Genomic DNA, 16,135 nt, shown 5'->3' with positions numbered 1-16,135 from the left:
GTGGCTAAGGTAAATATTGGTCCTTTAGAGGATGAGAAGGGAGATTTAATAATGGGAGATGAGTAAATGGCTGAGGAACTGAACAGGTTTTTTGGGTCGGTCTTCACAGTGGAAGACACAAATAACATGCCAGGGACTGATGGAAATGAGGCTATGACAGGTGAGGGCCTTGAGAGGATTGTTATCACCAAGGAGGTAGTGATGGGCAAGCTAATGGGGCTAAAGGTAGACAAGTCTCCTGGACCTGATGGAATGCATCCCAGAGTGCTAAAAGAGATGGCTAGGGAAATTGCAAATGCACTAGTGATAATTTACCAAAATTCACTAGACTCTGGGGTAGTCCCGGCGGATTGGAAATTAGCAAACGTGACACCACTGTTTAAAAAAGGAGGTAGGCAGAAAGCGGGTAATTATAGGCCAGTGAGCTTAATTTCGGTAGTAGGGAAGATGCTGGAATCTATCATCAAGGAAGAAATAGCGAGGCATCTGGATGGAAATTGTCCCATTGGACAGACGCAGCATGGGTTCATAAAGGGCAGGTCGTGCCTAACTAATTTAGTGGAATTTTTTGAGGACATTAACAGTGCGGTAGATAGCGGGGAGCCAATGGATGTGGTATATCTGGATTTCCAGAAAGCCTTTGACAAGGTGCCACACAAAAGGTTGTTGCATAAGATAAAGATGCATGGCATTAAGGGGAAAGTAGTAGCATGGATAGAGGATTGGTTAATTAATAGGAAGCAAAGAGTGGGGATTAATGGGTGTTTCTCTGGTTGGCAATCAGTAGATAGTGGTGTCCCTCAGGGATCAGTGTTGGGCCCACAACTGTTCACAATTTACATAGATGATTTGGAGTTGGGGACCAAGGGCAATGTGTCCAAGTTTGCAGATGACACTAAGATAAATGGTAAAGCAAAAAGTGCAGAGGATACTGGAAGTCTGCAGAGGGATTTGGATAGGCTAAGTGAATGGGCTAGGGTCTGGCAGATGGAATACAATGTTGACAAATGTGAGGTTATCCATTTTGGTAGGAATAACAGCAAAAGGGATTATTATTTAAATGATAAAATATTAAAACATGCTGCTGTGCAGGGAGACCTGGGTGTGCTAGTGCATGAGTCGCAAAAAGTTGGTTTTCAGGTGCAACAGGTGATTAAGAAGGCAAATGGAATTTTGTCCTTCATTGCTAGAGGGATGGAGTTTAAGACTAGGGAGGTTCTGCTGCAATTGTATAAGGTGTTAGTGAGGCCACACCTGGAGTATTGTGTTCAGTTTTGGTCTCCTTACTTGAGAAAGGACGTACTGGCACTGGAGGGTGTGCAGAGGAGATTCACTAGGTTAATCCCAGAGCTGAAGGGGTTGGATTACGAGGAGAGGTTGAGTAGACTGGGACTGTACTCGTTGGAATTTAGAAGGATGAGGGGGGATCTTATAGAAACATATAAAACTATGAAGGGAATAGATAGGATAGATGCAGGCAGGTTGTTTCCACTGGCGGGTGAAAGCAGAACTAGGGGGCATAGCCTCAAAATAAGGGGAAGTAGATTTAGGACTGAGTTTAGGAGGAACTTCTTCACCCAAAGGGTTGTGAATCTATGGAATTCCTTGCCCAGTGAAGCAGTAGAGGCTCCTTCATTCAATGTTTTTAAGGTAAAGATAGATAGTTTTTTGAAGAATAAAGGGATTAAGGGTTATGGTGTTCGGGCCGGAAAGTGGAGCTGAGTCCACAAAAGATCAGCCATGATCTCATTGAATGGCGGAGCAGGCTCGAGGGGCCAGATGGCCGACTCCTGCTCCTAGTTCTTATTCCCTGCTCTCCATTCTCTTCCCGCTCTCCCCAGGGGGCGAAGGCCATTTGATCTTTTCAGTTTCCACTCAATCCTCAATATGTGAAGTTGGTCCCAACACATTCACCTCCACATTGGATTTCACACTTTCACTTAAGGCCCAATCACGCTTGCAAACCCTGTTAAAGGTCAGCCAGTAACATTTCCCACAACGTCGACCGTTTTCTGCTGCTAATCCCCTAGACACTCAGAGCAAATTCGCCAAAGCTTCCAACGTAAAGACAGGCAGCTTAAATCTGGTACAGTTCAACACCTCGGTCTTGGATTAACATGATCTGATTTCTCTGCCACCGTAATGGGCAGCTTAATCCTCACAAAGAACAAAGAAATGTACAGCACAGGAACAGGCCCTTCGGCCCTCCAAGCCCGTGCCGACCATGCTGCCCGACTAAACTACAATCTTCTACACTTCCTGGGGCCGTATCCTTCTATTCCCATCCTATTCATGTATTTGTCAAGATGCCCCTTAAATGTCCCTATCGTTCCTGCTTCCACTACCTCCTCCGGTAGCGAGTTCCAGGCACCCACTACCCTCTGCGTAAAAAGCCATGTCGGGATTCTCCCCTAACCGACGAGGCGGTCCGTACCGGCGCCAAGGGGCATCCGCGACCGGCGCAAGTTGGCGCATGCGCGGGAGCGCCAGCGTGTACTGCCGTCACCCCAGCGCATGCGCAGCAGGGTCCTTCTCCGCGACGGCCATGGTGGACCATTACGCGGCCGGCGCGGAGGGAAAGAGTGCCCCCACGGCACAGGCCCGCTCGCGGATCGGTGGGCCCTGATCGTGGGACAGGCCACCATGGGGGCCTCCCCGGGGGCCAGAACCCCCCCCAAGGACTCCGCAGGCCGCCTGTAGAGCCAGGTCCCGCCGGTAAGGATCTGGTGTATTTCACGCCGGCAGGACCCGCTGACACCGGGCGGCTACTTGGCCCATCGCGGGCTGGAGAATCGCCGGGGGGGGGGGCCCCGACCGGGGCGGCGCGATTCCCGCACCCGGCGAAAAACCGGGGCCGGAGAATCCGGCGTCGGGACGGTGGGACAGGATTTGCGCCGCCCCTTGCCGATTCTCCGACCCGGCGGGGGGTCAGACAATCCCGCCACACGTTTCTCTTCCAATAGTAACGACAATGCAAAAATGGATAAGGACTCAATTCCGTTCAATTGTAATTATCCCCAATAATCAGACTGACTGCCTCATGTAGTTACACCGATATTTTGGGAGCAGATGTTTTTATCCAGATTAAGAAAAATTAACATTTCCCATACATCTCCATCAAACATCCGCATAAATGACTATGTGGGGGGTGGATCAGTAAGTTTGCGGATGACACAAAGATTAACCGGGTGGTTAACAGTGAGGCTGAGTGTCCCGGGTTACAGGAAGATGTAGACGGGATGGTCAAATGGGCACATAAGTGGCAGATGGAATTTAACCCTGAAAAGTGTGAGGTGATACACTTTGGAAGGAGTAATGTGACAAGGAAATATTCAATGAAAGGCCTGACGCTGGGAAGTTCCGAAGAACAAAGGGACCTTGGAGTGTTTGTCCAAAGATCTCTGAAGGCAGAAGGGCAGGTTAATAGGGTGGTGAAAAAGGCATATTCATCAATAGAGGCATTGATTACAAAAGCAGGGAGGTCATGTTGGAGTTGTACAGAACTTTGGTGAGGCCACAGCTGGAGCACTGTGTGCAGTTCTGGTCACCACATTATAGGAAGGATGTGATTGCACTGGAGGGGGTGCAGAGGAGATTCACCAGGATGTCGCCTGGGATTGAACATTTAAGTTATGAAGAGAGGTTGGATAAGCTTGGGTTGTTTTCACTGGAGCAGAGAGGACTGAGGGGCGACCAGATCGAGGTGGACAAGGTTATGAGGGGCACGGACAGGGTGGAGAGGGAGCAGCTGTTCCCCTTAGTTGAAGGGTCGGTTACGCGGGGGGCACAAGTTCAAGGTGAGGGGCGGGAGGTTTAGGGGGGATTTGAGGAAAAACCATTTTACCCAGTGGATGGTGAGGGTCTGGAACGCACGGCCTGGGAGGGTGGGAGAGGCGGGTCTGGAACGCACTGCCTGGGAGGGTGGGAGAGGCGGGTCTGGAACGCACTGCCTGGGAGGGTGGGAGAGGCGGGTCTGGAACGCACTGCCTGGGAGGGTGGGAGAGGCGGGTCTGGAACACACTGCCTGGGAGGGTGGGAGAGGCGGGTCTGGAATGCACTGCCTGGGAGGGTGGGAGAGGCGGGTCTGGAACACACTGCCTGGGAGGGTGGGAGAGGCGGGTCTGGAACACACTGCCCGGGAGGGTGGGAGAGGCGGGTCTGGAACACACTGCCTGGGAGGGTGGGAGAGGCGGGTTGCCTCACATCCTTTAAAACGTACCTGGATGAGCACTTGGCACGTCTTAACATTCGAGGCTATGGGCCACGTGCTGGCCAATGGGGTTAGGTGGGCAGCTCAGGTGTTTCTCCTGTGTCGGTGCCGACTCGATGGACCTTTTCTGCACTGTGCATTCTGTGATCTTGTGAAAAGTACAGCACGGGGTTAGATACAGAGTAAAGCTCCATCTGCACTGTCCCCATCTAACACTCCCAGGACAGGTACAGCACGGGGTTAGATACAGAGTAAAGCTCCGTCTGCACTGTCCCCATCAAACACCCAGGACAGGTACAGCACGGGGTTAGATACAGAGTAAAGCTCCATCTGCACTGTCCCCATCAAACACCCAGGACAGGTACAGCACGGGGTTAGATACAGAGTAAAGCTCCGTCTGCACTGTCCCCATCAAACACTCCCAGGACAGGTACAGCACGGGGTTAGATACAGAGTAAAGCTCCCTCTACACTGTCCCCATCAAACACTCCCAGGACAGGTACAGCACGGGGTTAGATACAGAGTAAAGCTCCGTCTGCACTGTCCCCATCAAACACTCCCAGGACAGGTACAGCACGGGGTTAGATACAGAGTAAAGCTCCCTCTACACTGTCCCCATCAAACACTCCCAGGACAGGTACAGCACGGGGTTAGATACAGAGTAAAGCTCCCTCTACACTGTCCCTATCAAACACTCCCAGGACAGGTACAGCACGGGGTTAGATACAGAGTAAAGCTCCGTCTGCACTGTCCCCATCAAACATTCCCAGGACAGGTACAGCACGGGGTTAGATACAGAGTAAAGCTCCCTCTACACTGTCCCCATCAAACATTCCCAGGACAGGTACAGCACGGGGTTAGATACAGAGTAAAGCTCCCTCTACACTGTCCCCATCAAACACTCCCAGGACAGGTACAGCACGGGGTTAGATACAGAGTAAAGCTCCCTCTACACTGTCCCCATCAAACACTCCCAGGACAGGTACAGCACGGGGTTAGATACAGAGTAAAGCTCCGTCTGCACTGTCCCCATCAAACATTCCCAGGACAGGTACAGCACGGGGTTAGATACAGAGTAAAGCTCCCTCTACACTGTCCCCATCAAACACTCCCAGGACAGGTACAGCACGTGGTTAGATACAGAGTAAAGCTCCCTCTACACTGTCCCCATCAAACATTCCCAGGACAGGTACAGCACGGGGTTAGATACAGAGTAAAGCTCCCTCTACACTGTCCCCATCAAACACTCCCAGGGCAGCTACAGCACGGGGTTAGATACAGGGTAAAGCTCCCGCTACACTGTCCCCATCAAACACTCCCAGGACAGGTACAGCACGGGGTTAGATACAGAGCAAAGCTCCGTCTGCACTGTCCCCATCAAACACTCCCAGGACAGGTACATCACGGGGTCAGATACAGAGTAAAGCTCTCTCTACACTGTCCCCATCAAACATAAGAACTAGGAGCAGGAGTCGGCCATCTGGCCCCTCGAGCCTGCTCCACCATTCAATGAGATCATGGCTGATCTTTGTGGACTCAGCTCCTCTTTCCAGCCCGAACACCATAACCCTTAATTCCTTTATTCTTCAAAAAACTATCTTTATCTTGAAAACATTTAATGAAGGAGCCTCTACTGCTTCACTGGGCAAGAAATTCCATAGATTCACAACCCTTTGGGTGAGGAAGTTCCTCCTAAATTCATAATTTTATATGTTTCTATAAGATCCCCCCTCATCCTTCTAAATTCCAACGAGTACAGTCCCAGTCTACTCAACTTCTCCTCGTAATCCAACCCCTTCAGCTCTGGGATTAACCTAGTGAATCTCCTCTGCACACCCTCCAGTGCCAGTACGTCCTTTCTCAAGTAAGGAGACCAAAACTGAACACAATACTCCAGGTGTGGCCTCACTAACACCTTATACAATTGCAGCAGAACCTCCCTAGTCTTAAACTCCATCCCTCTAGCAATGAAGGACAAAATTCCATTTGCCTTCTTAATCACCTGTTGCACCTATAAACCAACTTTTTGCAACTCATGCACGAGCACACCCAGGTCTCTCTGCACAGCGGCATGTTTTAATATTTTATCATTTAAATAATAATCCCTTTTGCTCTTATTCCAAAATGGATAACCTCACATTTGTCAACATTATATTCCATCTGCCAGACCCTAGCCCATTCACTTAGCCTATCCAAATCCCTCTGCAGACTTCCGGTATCCTCTGCGCTTTTTGCTTTACCACTCATCTTCGTGCTGTCTGCAAACTTGGACACATTGCCCTTGGTCCCCAACTCCAAATCATCTATGTAAATTGTGAACAGTTGTGGGCCCAACACTGATCCCTGAGGGACACCACTATCTACTGATTGCCAACCAGAGAAACACCCATTAATCCCCACTCTTTGCTTTCTATTAATTAACCAATCCTCTATCCATGCTCCTAATTTCCCCTTAATGCCATGCATCTTTATCTTATGCAGCAACCTTTTGTGTGGCACCTTGTCAAAGGCTTTCTGGAAATCCAGATATACCACATCCATTGGCTCCCCGTTATCTACTGCACTGGTAATGTCCTCAAAAAATTCCACTAAATTAGTTAGGCACGACCTGCCCTTTATGAACCCATGCTGCGTCTGCCCAATGGGACAATTTCCATCCAGATGCCTCGCTATTTCTTCCTTGATGATAGATTCCAGCATCTTCCCTACTACCGAAGTTAAGCTCACTGGCCTATAATTACCCGCTTTCTGCCTACCTCCATTTTTAAACAGTGGTGTCACGTTTGCTAATTTCCAATCCGCTGGGACCACCCCAGAGTCTAGTGAATTTTGGTAAATTTTCACGAGTGCATTTCCCTAGCCATCTCTTTTAGCACTCTGGGATGCATTCCATCAGGGCCAGGAGACTTGTCTACCTTTAGCACCATTAGCTTGCCCATCACTACCTCCTTAGTGATAACAATCATCTCAAGGCCCTCACCTGTCATAGCCTCATTTCCATCAGTCACTGGCATGTTATTTGTGTCTTCCACTGTGAAGACCGACCCAAAAAACCTGTTCAGTTCCTCAGCCATTTCCTCATCTCCCATTATTAAATCTCCCTTCTCATCCTCTAAAGGACCAATATTTACCTTAGCCACTCTCAGGACAGGTACAGCATGGGGTTAGATACAGAGTAAAGCTCCCTCTACACTGTCCCCATCAAACACTCCCAGGACAGGTACAGCACGGGGTTAGATACAGAGCAATGCTCCCTCTACACTGGCCCCATCAAACACTCCCAGGACAGGTACAGCACGGGGTTAGATACAGAGCAACGCTCCCTCTACACTGGCCCTGTCAAACACTCCATTAATTTTGAACTGTAACCAAAGTTACAGTTAGGTGGGAATGTGGGGCGAAATTCTCCCGAAACGGCGCGATGTCCGCCGACTGGCGCCCAAACGGCGCCAATCAGACGGGCATCGCGCCGCCCCAATGGTGCGGAATGCTCCGCATCTTTGGGGGCCGAGCCCCAACATTGAGGGGCTAGGCCGACGCCGGAGGAATTTCCGCCCCGCCAGCTGGCGGAAACGGCCTTTGTTGCCCCGCCAGCTGGCGCGGAAATGACATCCCCGGGCGGCGCATGCGCGGGAGCGTTAGCGGCCGCTGACAGTTTCCCGCGCATGCGCAGTGGAGGGAGTCTCTTCCGCCACCGCCATGGTGGAGACCGTGGTGGAGGCGGAAGGGAAAGAGTGCCCCCACGGCACAGGCCCACCCGTGGATCGGTGGGCCCTGATCGCGGGCCAGGTCACCGTGGGGGCACCACCCGGGCCAGATCGCCCCGCGCCCCCCCCCAGGACCCCGGAGCCCGCCCGCGCCGCCTTGTCCCGCCGTTCAAAAGGTGGTTTAATCCACGCCTGCGGGACAGGCAATTTATCGGTGGGACTTCGGCCCATCCGGGCCGGAGAATCGAGCGGGGGGGCCCGCCAACCGGCGCGGCGTGATTCCCGCCCCCGCCGAATCTCCGGTACCGGAGACTTCGGCAACCGGCGGGGGCGGGATTCACGGCAGCCCCCGGCGATTCTCCAACCCGGCGGGGGATCGGAGAATGACGCCCGTGAATAGTGAGGAGGATGTAAAGAGGTTTCAAGTGATGTGATTTAGATAAATCACAGAATCACAAAATGTACAGTGCAGAAGGAGGCCATTCGGCCCATCGAGTCTGCACCGGCCCTTGGAAAGAGCACCCTATTTAAGCCCACTCCCCCACCCCTGTCCCCGTAACCCAGTAACCTGACCTAACCTTTTGCACAGTAAGGGGAAATTTGGCATGGCCAATCCACCGAACCTGCACATCTTTTGAGTGTTGAGCTGACTGGGCAAATACACGACAAACAAAGAAACAAAGAAACAAAGAAATGTACAGCACAGGAACAGGCCCTTCGGCCCTCCAAGCCCGTGCCGACCATACTGCCCGACTAAACTACAATCTTCTACACTTCCTGGGTCCGTATCCTTCTATTCCCATCCTATTCATATATTTGTCAAGATGCCCCTTAAATGTCCCTATCGTCCCTGCCTCCACTACCTCCTCCGGTAGTGAGTTCCAGGCACCCACTACCCTCTGCGTAAAAAACTTGCCTCGTACATCTACTCTAAACTTTGCCCCTCTCACCTTAAACCTATGCCCCCTAGTAATTGACCCCTCTACCCTGGGGAAAAGCCTCTGACTATCCACTCTGTCTATGCCCCTCATAATTTTGTATACCTCTATCAGGTCGCCCCTCAACCTCCTTCGTTCCAGTGAGAACAAACCGAGTTTATTCAATCGCTCCTCGTAGCTTATGCCCTCCATACCAGGCAACATTCTGGTAAATCTCTTCTGCACCCTCTCTAAAGCCTCCACATCCTTCTGGTAGTGTGGCGACCAGAATTGAACACTATACTCCAAGTGTGGCCTAACTAAGGTTCTATACAGCTGCAACATGACTTGCCAATTCTTATACTCAATGCCCCGGCCAATGAAGGCAAGCATGCCGTATGCCTTCTTGACTACCTTCTCCACCTGTGTAGCCCCTTTCAGTGATCTGTGGACCTGTACTCCTAGATCTCTTTGACTTTCAATACTCTTGAGGGTTCTACCATTCACCGTATATTCCCTACCTGCATTAGCCCTTCCAAAATGCATTACCTCACATTTGTCCAGGTTAAACTCCATCTGCCATCTCTCCGCCCAAGTCTCCAGACAATCTAAATCCTGCTGTATCCTCAGACGATGTAGTTTAACATGTAGTTTAATCCGGGTAAGTGTGAAGTTATCCACTTCGGAGGGAAATACAGAATGGCGGAACATAATTTGAATAGTGATAGATTGGAAAATATTGACGTACAAAGAGACCTGGATGTCCCAGTACACCCGTCACTGAAAGCAAAGATATAAACATGCAGGTACAATTCGAGATGATATGCTAATTTATTACATTGAGGTCTCAACATTGAATAGCGGAATATCGCCCACCCCTCTGTTACACTCTCTGTAACGCTCTCTCTCTGTTACACTCTCTCTCTGTAACGCTCTCTCTCTGTAACGCTCTCTCTCTGTAACGCTCTCTGTTACACTTACTGTTACACTCTCTGTTACGCTCTCTGTAACATTGGTTTAGCACACTGGGCTAAATCGCTGGCTTTTAAAGCAGACCAAGGCAGGCCAGCAGCACGGTTCGATTCCCATACCAGCCTCCCCGAACAGGTGCCGGAATGTGGCGACTAGGGGCTTTTCACAGTAACTTCATTGAAGCCTACTTGTGACAATAAGCGATTTTCATTTCATTTCATTCTGTTACACTCTCTGTAACGCTCTCTCTCTGTTACGCTCTCTGTTACGCTCTCTGTTACGCTCTCTGTAACGCTCTCTGTTACGCTCTCTGTTACGCTCTCTGTTACGCTCTCTGTTACGCTCTCTGTAACGCTCTCTGTTACACTTTCTGTAATGCTCTCTGTTACACTCTCTGTAACACACTGTTACACTCCCTGTAACGCTCTCTGTAACGCTCTCTCGCTGTAACGCTCTCTCTCTGTAATGCTCTCTATTACATTCTCTGTAACGCTCTCTGTAACACACTCTGTAACACACTCTGTAACACTCCCTGTTACGCTCTCTGTTACACTCTGTTACACTCTCTGTAACGCGCTCTCTGTAACGCTCTCTCTCTGTAATGCTATTACATTCTCTGTAACGCTCTCTGTTACACTCTCTGTTACACTCTCGCTGTAACGCTCTCTCGCTGTAACGCTGTGTCTATATATATAGCAGCCATTTATAACTCTCCCTTTCCAACACCCTCGTCTCCCTGCTCAGCTTGGTGAGGTTCCCTGTAACACTTCTTACTCTATTGCTATGGCAACCGATTCATTTTCTATGTCACTGAATTACCTTGTAATTGTCACAGAAACCAGAGGGGAAAGCAGCCGAGGATTACACAGAATGTCAGCAGTATGTCCCTGTGTGAAACTGTCTGCATACCCAGCACAAACTGTCCCTTTCCATCTCCTCACCCACCGAGTCTCTGTCAGTCTGTCTCTGAGTGCTGAGTGTCAGGGCTCATTCCCAATATCTATCAATCGATACGTGTGGAATATTACTGAGGGTGACCTGGTACGTGGGCCAGTCATTCGTTACACGGTGCTGCTGGGATGTCCTGCTGGGATGTGCTGCTGGGATGTGCTGCTGGGATGTGCTGCTGGGATGTGCTGCTGGGATGTGCTGCTGGGATGTGCTGCTGGGATGTCCTGCTGGGATGTCCTGCTGGGATGTGCTGCTGGGATGTGCTGCTGGGATGTGCTGCTGGGATGTCCTGCTGGGATGTGCTGCTGGGATGTGCTGCTGGGATGTGCTGCTGGGATGTGCTGCTGGGATGTGCTGCTGGGATGTGCTGCTGGGATGTCCTGCTGGGATGTGCTGCTGGGATGTGCTGCTGGGATGTGCTGCTGGGATGTGCTGCTGGGATGTGCTGCTGGGATGTCCTGCCGCACACACCCATATTTCAGCACAGGCCCTGTTAACCTGGTTTACAGCCGGACCCCTCGTGACACCTTCAGCCTGTCTGCAGCTCACAACTTTGTGTTAGTGCGATGGATCTATCAAATCCTGTCGGCCCCGCCGTGTACTATCATCAGCGGGTCTCGCTGTGAGATGGCACCTGAGGCGGATGAGAGGGAAATTGGATGGAGATTGGCGAGGAATTGTGCTCTCTAACCCTGTGCGCACTGCGAGCAGCCAGGAGTTAACACTGAGCCACTTGTGAGCTGAACAGTTCCTGCCCCAGCTCCTCGTGTGGAGTGTGTCGCTTTGCTCATACACCATTTGTAGTTTGCAATTAATCTCATCTGTTCAGCCCACTCGACAGAAACCTTTGTCAATAGCCCAGTCCAGCCCTCCATTGCTCTCTGCCTCTTCCCTGTTGACCCGCACTGTCACTCACACCCCCTGTTAACAGTCAAAGGAAACATTCCTACTGGATGTGAAGTGTGTCTGTCACTGCGGTACTCAGCTTATAACGCCTGTGCTGAGGGTGCAGTGAGGGAGGGGGCAGTGGGGAGGGGGCAGTGGTGTGGGGGAGGGGGCAATGGGGGAGGGGGCAGTGGGGCGGGGGCAGTGGGGGTGGGGGAGGGGGGCAATGGGGGAGGGGGCAGGGAGGAGGAGGCAGTGGGGAGGGGGCAGTGGGACTGTGGGCAGGGGGAAGGGGCAGTGGAGAGGTGCAGGGGAGGCTCATTGCCCCCTCCCCTGCGCACACCCCCACTGCCCCCTCCCCTACTGCCCCCTCCCCCTGCCCACACCCCACTGCCCCTCCCACACTGCCCCCTCCCCTGCCCACACCCCCAATGCCCACTGTCCCATGCCCCATGCCTACTGCCCCCTCCCCCTGCCCACACCCCACTGCCCCTCCCACACTGCCCCCTCCCCTGCCCACACCCCCAATGCCCACTGTCCCATGCCCCTTTGCCCCCTCCCCTGCCCCCCTCCCACTGCCCCCTCCCCCATTGCCCCCTCCCCCACTGCACCCTCCCCCTGCCCACAACCCCTGCCCCTCTCCCACTGCCCCCTCCACCCTGCCCACACTCCCCTGCGCACACACCCCTCCCCCTGCCCCCTCGCCCCACCCCACCTCCCTGCACACACCACCCTGCCCCACCCCCCCACTGCCCCCTCCCCCATTGCCCCCTCCTCCACTGGCCCCTCCCCCACTTCCCCCTACCCCCTGCCCACACACCCCTGTCCCCTCCCCACTGCGCCCTCCCCACTGCCCCCTCCCCCGTGCCCCAGCTCCCTGCACACACCGCCCTGCCCCACCCCCCCACTGCCCCTTCCGCACTGCCCCCCTATGGCTGGTCACAGAGTGTGTAGCCGAGAGGCAACATTGAGGGAGAACTGTAATCCGGGTCTCGTTAGCTGCTGACCATTGTGGTGTCGGTTGAGGTCAGCCAGCACCCGGCCTTGCGCTGTTCCATTAGCCCTGTTTCAGCAGTGCCTGAGATACAGAGGCAGCTCCCACCCCTCACCGGAGCTTTCAGCTGTTAACAAAGGGGCTTATAAGAACATAAGAACTAGGAGCAGGAGTCGGCCATCTGGCCCCTCGAGCCTGCTCCACCATTCAATGAGATCATGGCTGATCTTTGTGGACTCAGCTCCACTTTCCGGCCCGAACACCATAACCCTTAATCCCTTTATTCTTCAAAAAACTATCTATCTTTATCTTAAAAACATTTAATGAAGGAGCCTCAACTGCTTCACTGGGCAAGGAATTCCATAGATTCACAACCCTATGGGTGAAGAAGTTCCTCCTACACTCCGTCCTAAATCTACTTCCCCTTACTTTGAGGCTATGCCCCCTAGTTCTGCTTTCACCCGCCAGTGGAAACAACCTGCCCGCATCTATCCTATCTATTCCCTTCATAATCTTATACGTTTCTATAAGATCCCCCCTCATCCTTCCAAATTCCAATGAGTACAGTCCCAGTCTACTCAACCTCTCCTCGTAATCCAACCCCTTCAGCTCTGGGATTAACCCAGTGAATCTCCTCTGCACACCCTCCAGTGCCAGTACGTCCTTTCTCAAGTAAGGAGACCAAAACTGAACACAATACTCCAGGTGTGGCCTCACTAACACCTTACACAATTGCAGCAGAACCTGAAGGCTTATTGATGAAGGAGAAAGGCAGTTCAGTAAGAGACACAGAGCAATGTTCACATTGCCCTTATCCCAAACTGGGAAGTTGGAGAAATCGTCGGCTCCCATTGTCCGTCCCGCTGACCCTCCAGAAGGTCAGCTGGTCAATGGAATGCTCAGCGTGAGTGAGGCGGCCAATCCAAGCACAGAGAAGGACCCACTGCCACCCTCCCTGCCGATCTCAGCCAGGGCGGCAGAATCTCCGTTGCTGAGGAATCCGTTCCCGCCTCCTGTCCTTTAGAGCTGCGCAGTGATTGGTGCTGCACAACCTTGACTAGATCGGATTCCGATGTGATGCACATTGTGGTGGAATAGCGGTCCCATTGCTGGGCTTTGCGTCGACAAGTAGCTGGGTGCTGTCAGAGCGGTCTCCTAGCAACAGTCCCACCTTCAGTTACTGTGCGAAGGGAATGTCAGAGAAAAGGATTGAGAGTTTGTGAAGCAGCGGCAATGGAATTTCCCCCGGGGGGTATGAAACCTGGGCCAGGATTCTCCGTTTGGGAGACTCCCGCTTGAGCTGAATCGCGCCTGATTTGCTCTCACACTGGGAACACAAATCAGGAAGCGATTCCCAATCCTAAACCGTGCAGGATTGCGCGGGGATGGCGCTATCGGGTTGCCATGTTGATTGGGCCCCCCGATAGTGAGGTCCCATGGTGGGCTGCCCTCTGCTCTCTCTCAACCTGTGCTGCCACCTTCAGTGATTTATGCGCACATACACCCAGGTCCCTCTGCTCCCCTTGAGCATTGACCCCTTTGTTTTATACTGGGACAGATTCTCTGGTCCCAAGCCGAGTGTTTCTCGCCGTTTGCCGGCTATGAGACTATATCTTCTCGTTGCTTGTACAACGGGATTTCCCATTGACGCAACCCCACACCACCAGGAAACCTGTGGGCAGGGGACGCGCTTCCTGCGTGAACAGAGAATCCCGAGGATCAGAGAATTCCGGCAAATTGTCTCTCCATAGGTGAAATTCTCCTCCCCGCCCCGCCACATTTCTGCCCCGACCCGCCGGCGGGAGTCTCCGTTACGCCGGCCGGTCAATGGGGTTTCCCATTGTGGGGCAGCCCCAAGCCGTCGGGAAACCCCCGGGCGCCGGCAAAACGGAGACTCCCGCCGGCGGAGAATGACGCCCCAGGTTCTTCCTTCCAAAATTAATCCGTTTTCGCATTTCTCTGCATTAAACTTCATCTGCCACCTGTCTGCCCATTGCCCTGTGTTCCTTTGACCTTCTGCACTGTCCTCCTCACAGTTCACAATGCTTCCACTATCATCTGCAAATTTTAAAATTGTTTCCTGTACACCAAGGTCCAGGGGCGAGATTCTCCGATCCCCCGCCGGGTCGGAGAATCGCCAGGGGCTGGCGTGAATCCCGCCCCCGCCGGTTGCCGAATTCTCCGGCGCCGGATATTCGGCGGGGGCGGGAATCGCGCCGCGCCGGTTGGCGGGCCCCACCCCGCGATTCTCCGGCCCGGATGGGCCGAAGTCCCGCTGCTAAGATGCCCGTCCCACCGGCGTAGATTAAACCACCTACCTTACCGGCGGGAGAAGGCGGCGCGGGCGGGCTCCGGGGTATTGGGGGGGGCGCGGGGCGATCTGGCCCCGGGGGGGTGCCCCCACGGTGGCCTGGCCCGCGATCGGGGCCCACCGATCCACGGGCGGGCCTGTGCCGTGGGGGCACTCTTTCCCTTCCGCCTTCGCCACGGTCTCCACCATGGCGGAGGTGGAAGAGACTCCCTCCACTGCGCATGCGCGGGAATGCCGTCAGCGGCTGCTAACGCTCCCGCGCATGCGCCGCCCGGAGATGTCATTTCCGCGCCAGCTGGTGGGGCAACAAAGGCCTTTTCCGCCAGCTGGCGGGGCGGAAATTCGTCCGGTTTATGGAATAAAATGGACAGGAGGGACATGGATTTGAAATTTGCTGAGTGACAGGAAACAGTGAGTCGTAGTTAATGGATGTTCCTCGGACTGGAGAAGGGTTTGAGTGGCGTTCCCCAGGGATTAGTTGGGACCCCTGCTTTTCCTGATACATACATACTTACAATTTACAGTGCAAAATGAAGCCATTCGGCCTATCGAGTCTGCACCGGCCCTTGGATAGAGCACCCACCCAAGCCCACACCTCCACCCTATACCGTAACCCGTAACCCCACCGACCCTTTTTGGACACTAAGGGCAATTTATCATGGCCAATCTATCTAACCTGCACATCTTTGGACTGTGGGAGGAAACCGGAGCACCCGGAGGAAACCCACGCACACACGGGGAGAAGCCGGAATCGAACCTGGGACCCTGGAGCTGTGAAGCAATTATGCTACCCACAATGCTACCGTGCTGCCCCGAATGATCGGTACCGCATTGTCAGGGCAGCTTTTGTTCAGGGAGGGGGAAATGGAGAGTCTGGGTGGCGAAGAAGGTATGGGTCAGAATCTCAGCTCAGGGTCGAAAAGGATCATGACATTAAGAAGGGTGATTCCGCCGCAGACTCTCCGGGGAGGGGGGTGGAGTAGGTTTGGGACACCTGGAAACAGCCCAGTCAGTGTGGACGCAAGGAGCAATCAATCAAGTGAAACGCAGCAGGCATGTTCCTGGTTGAATAGATTTCTTATTATCTGTTGTGATTGATAATTATGATCAAAATAGGCACCTATTCAATAACCAGCATCATTTGTTAATCAGTTAAGAAGCTCAGGAGACGAGGCTGAGTTTTTGAAG

General features: G+C 52.9%; 1 protein-coding gene across 1 annotated transcript in view; it reads left to right on the top strand.

The window, feature by feature from the left end:
- The window catches only part of lingo1a (leucine rich repeat and Ig domain containing 1a), a 981,364-nt gene that overhangs the window by 644,312 nt on the left and 320,917 nt on the right, over positions 1–16,135 (top strand). The gene's annotated exons all lie outside the window — the stretch shown is intronic.

This window comes from Scyliorhinus torazame, chromosome 30 (assembly GCF_047496885.1).
Source record: "Scyliorhinus torazame isolate Kashiwa2021f chromosome 30, sScyTor2.1, whole genome shotgun sequence".
Taxonomy (NCBI): domain Eukaryota; kingdom Metazoa; phylum Chordata; class Chondrichthyes; order Carcharhiniformes; family Scyliorhinidae; genus Scyliorhinus; species Scyliorhinus torazame.
Note: the sequence above shows the minus strand (reverse complement) of the source record. Positions and strands in the feature narration are given on the sequence as shown.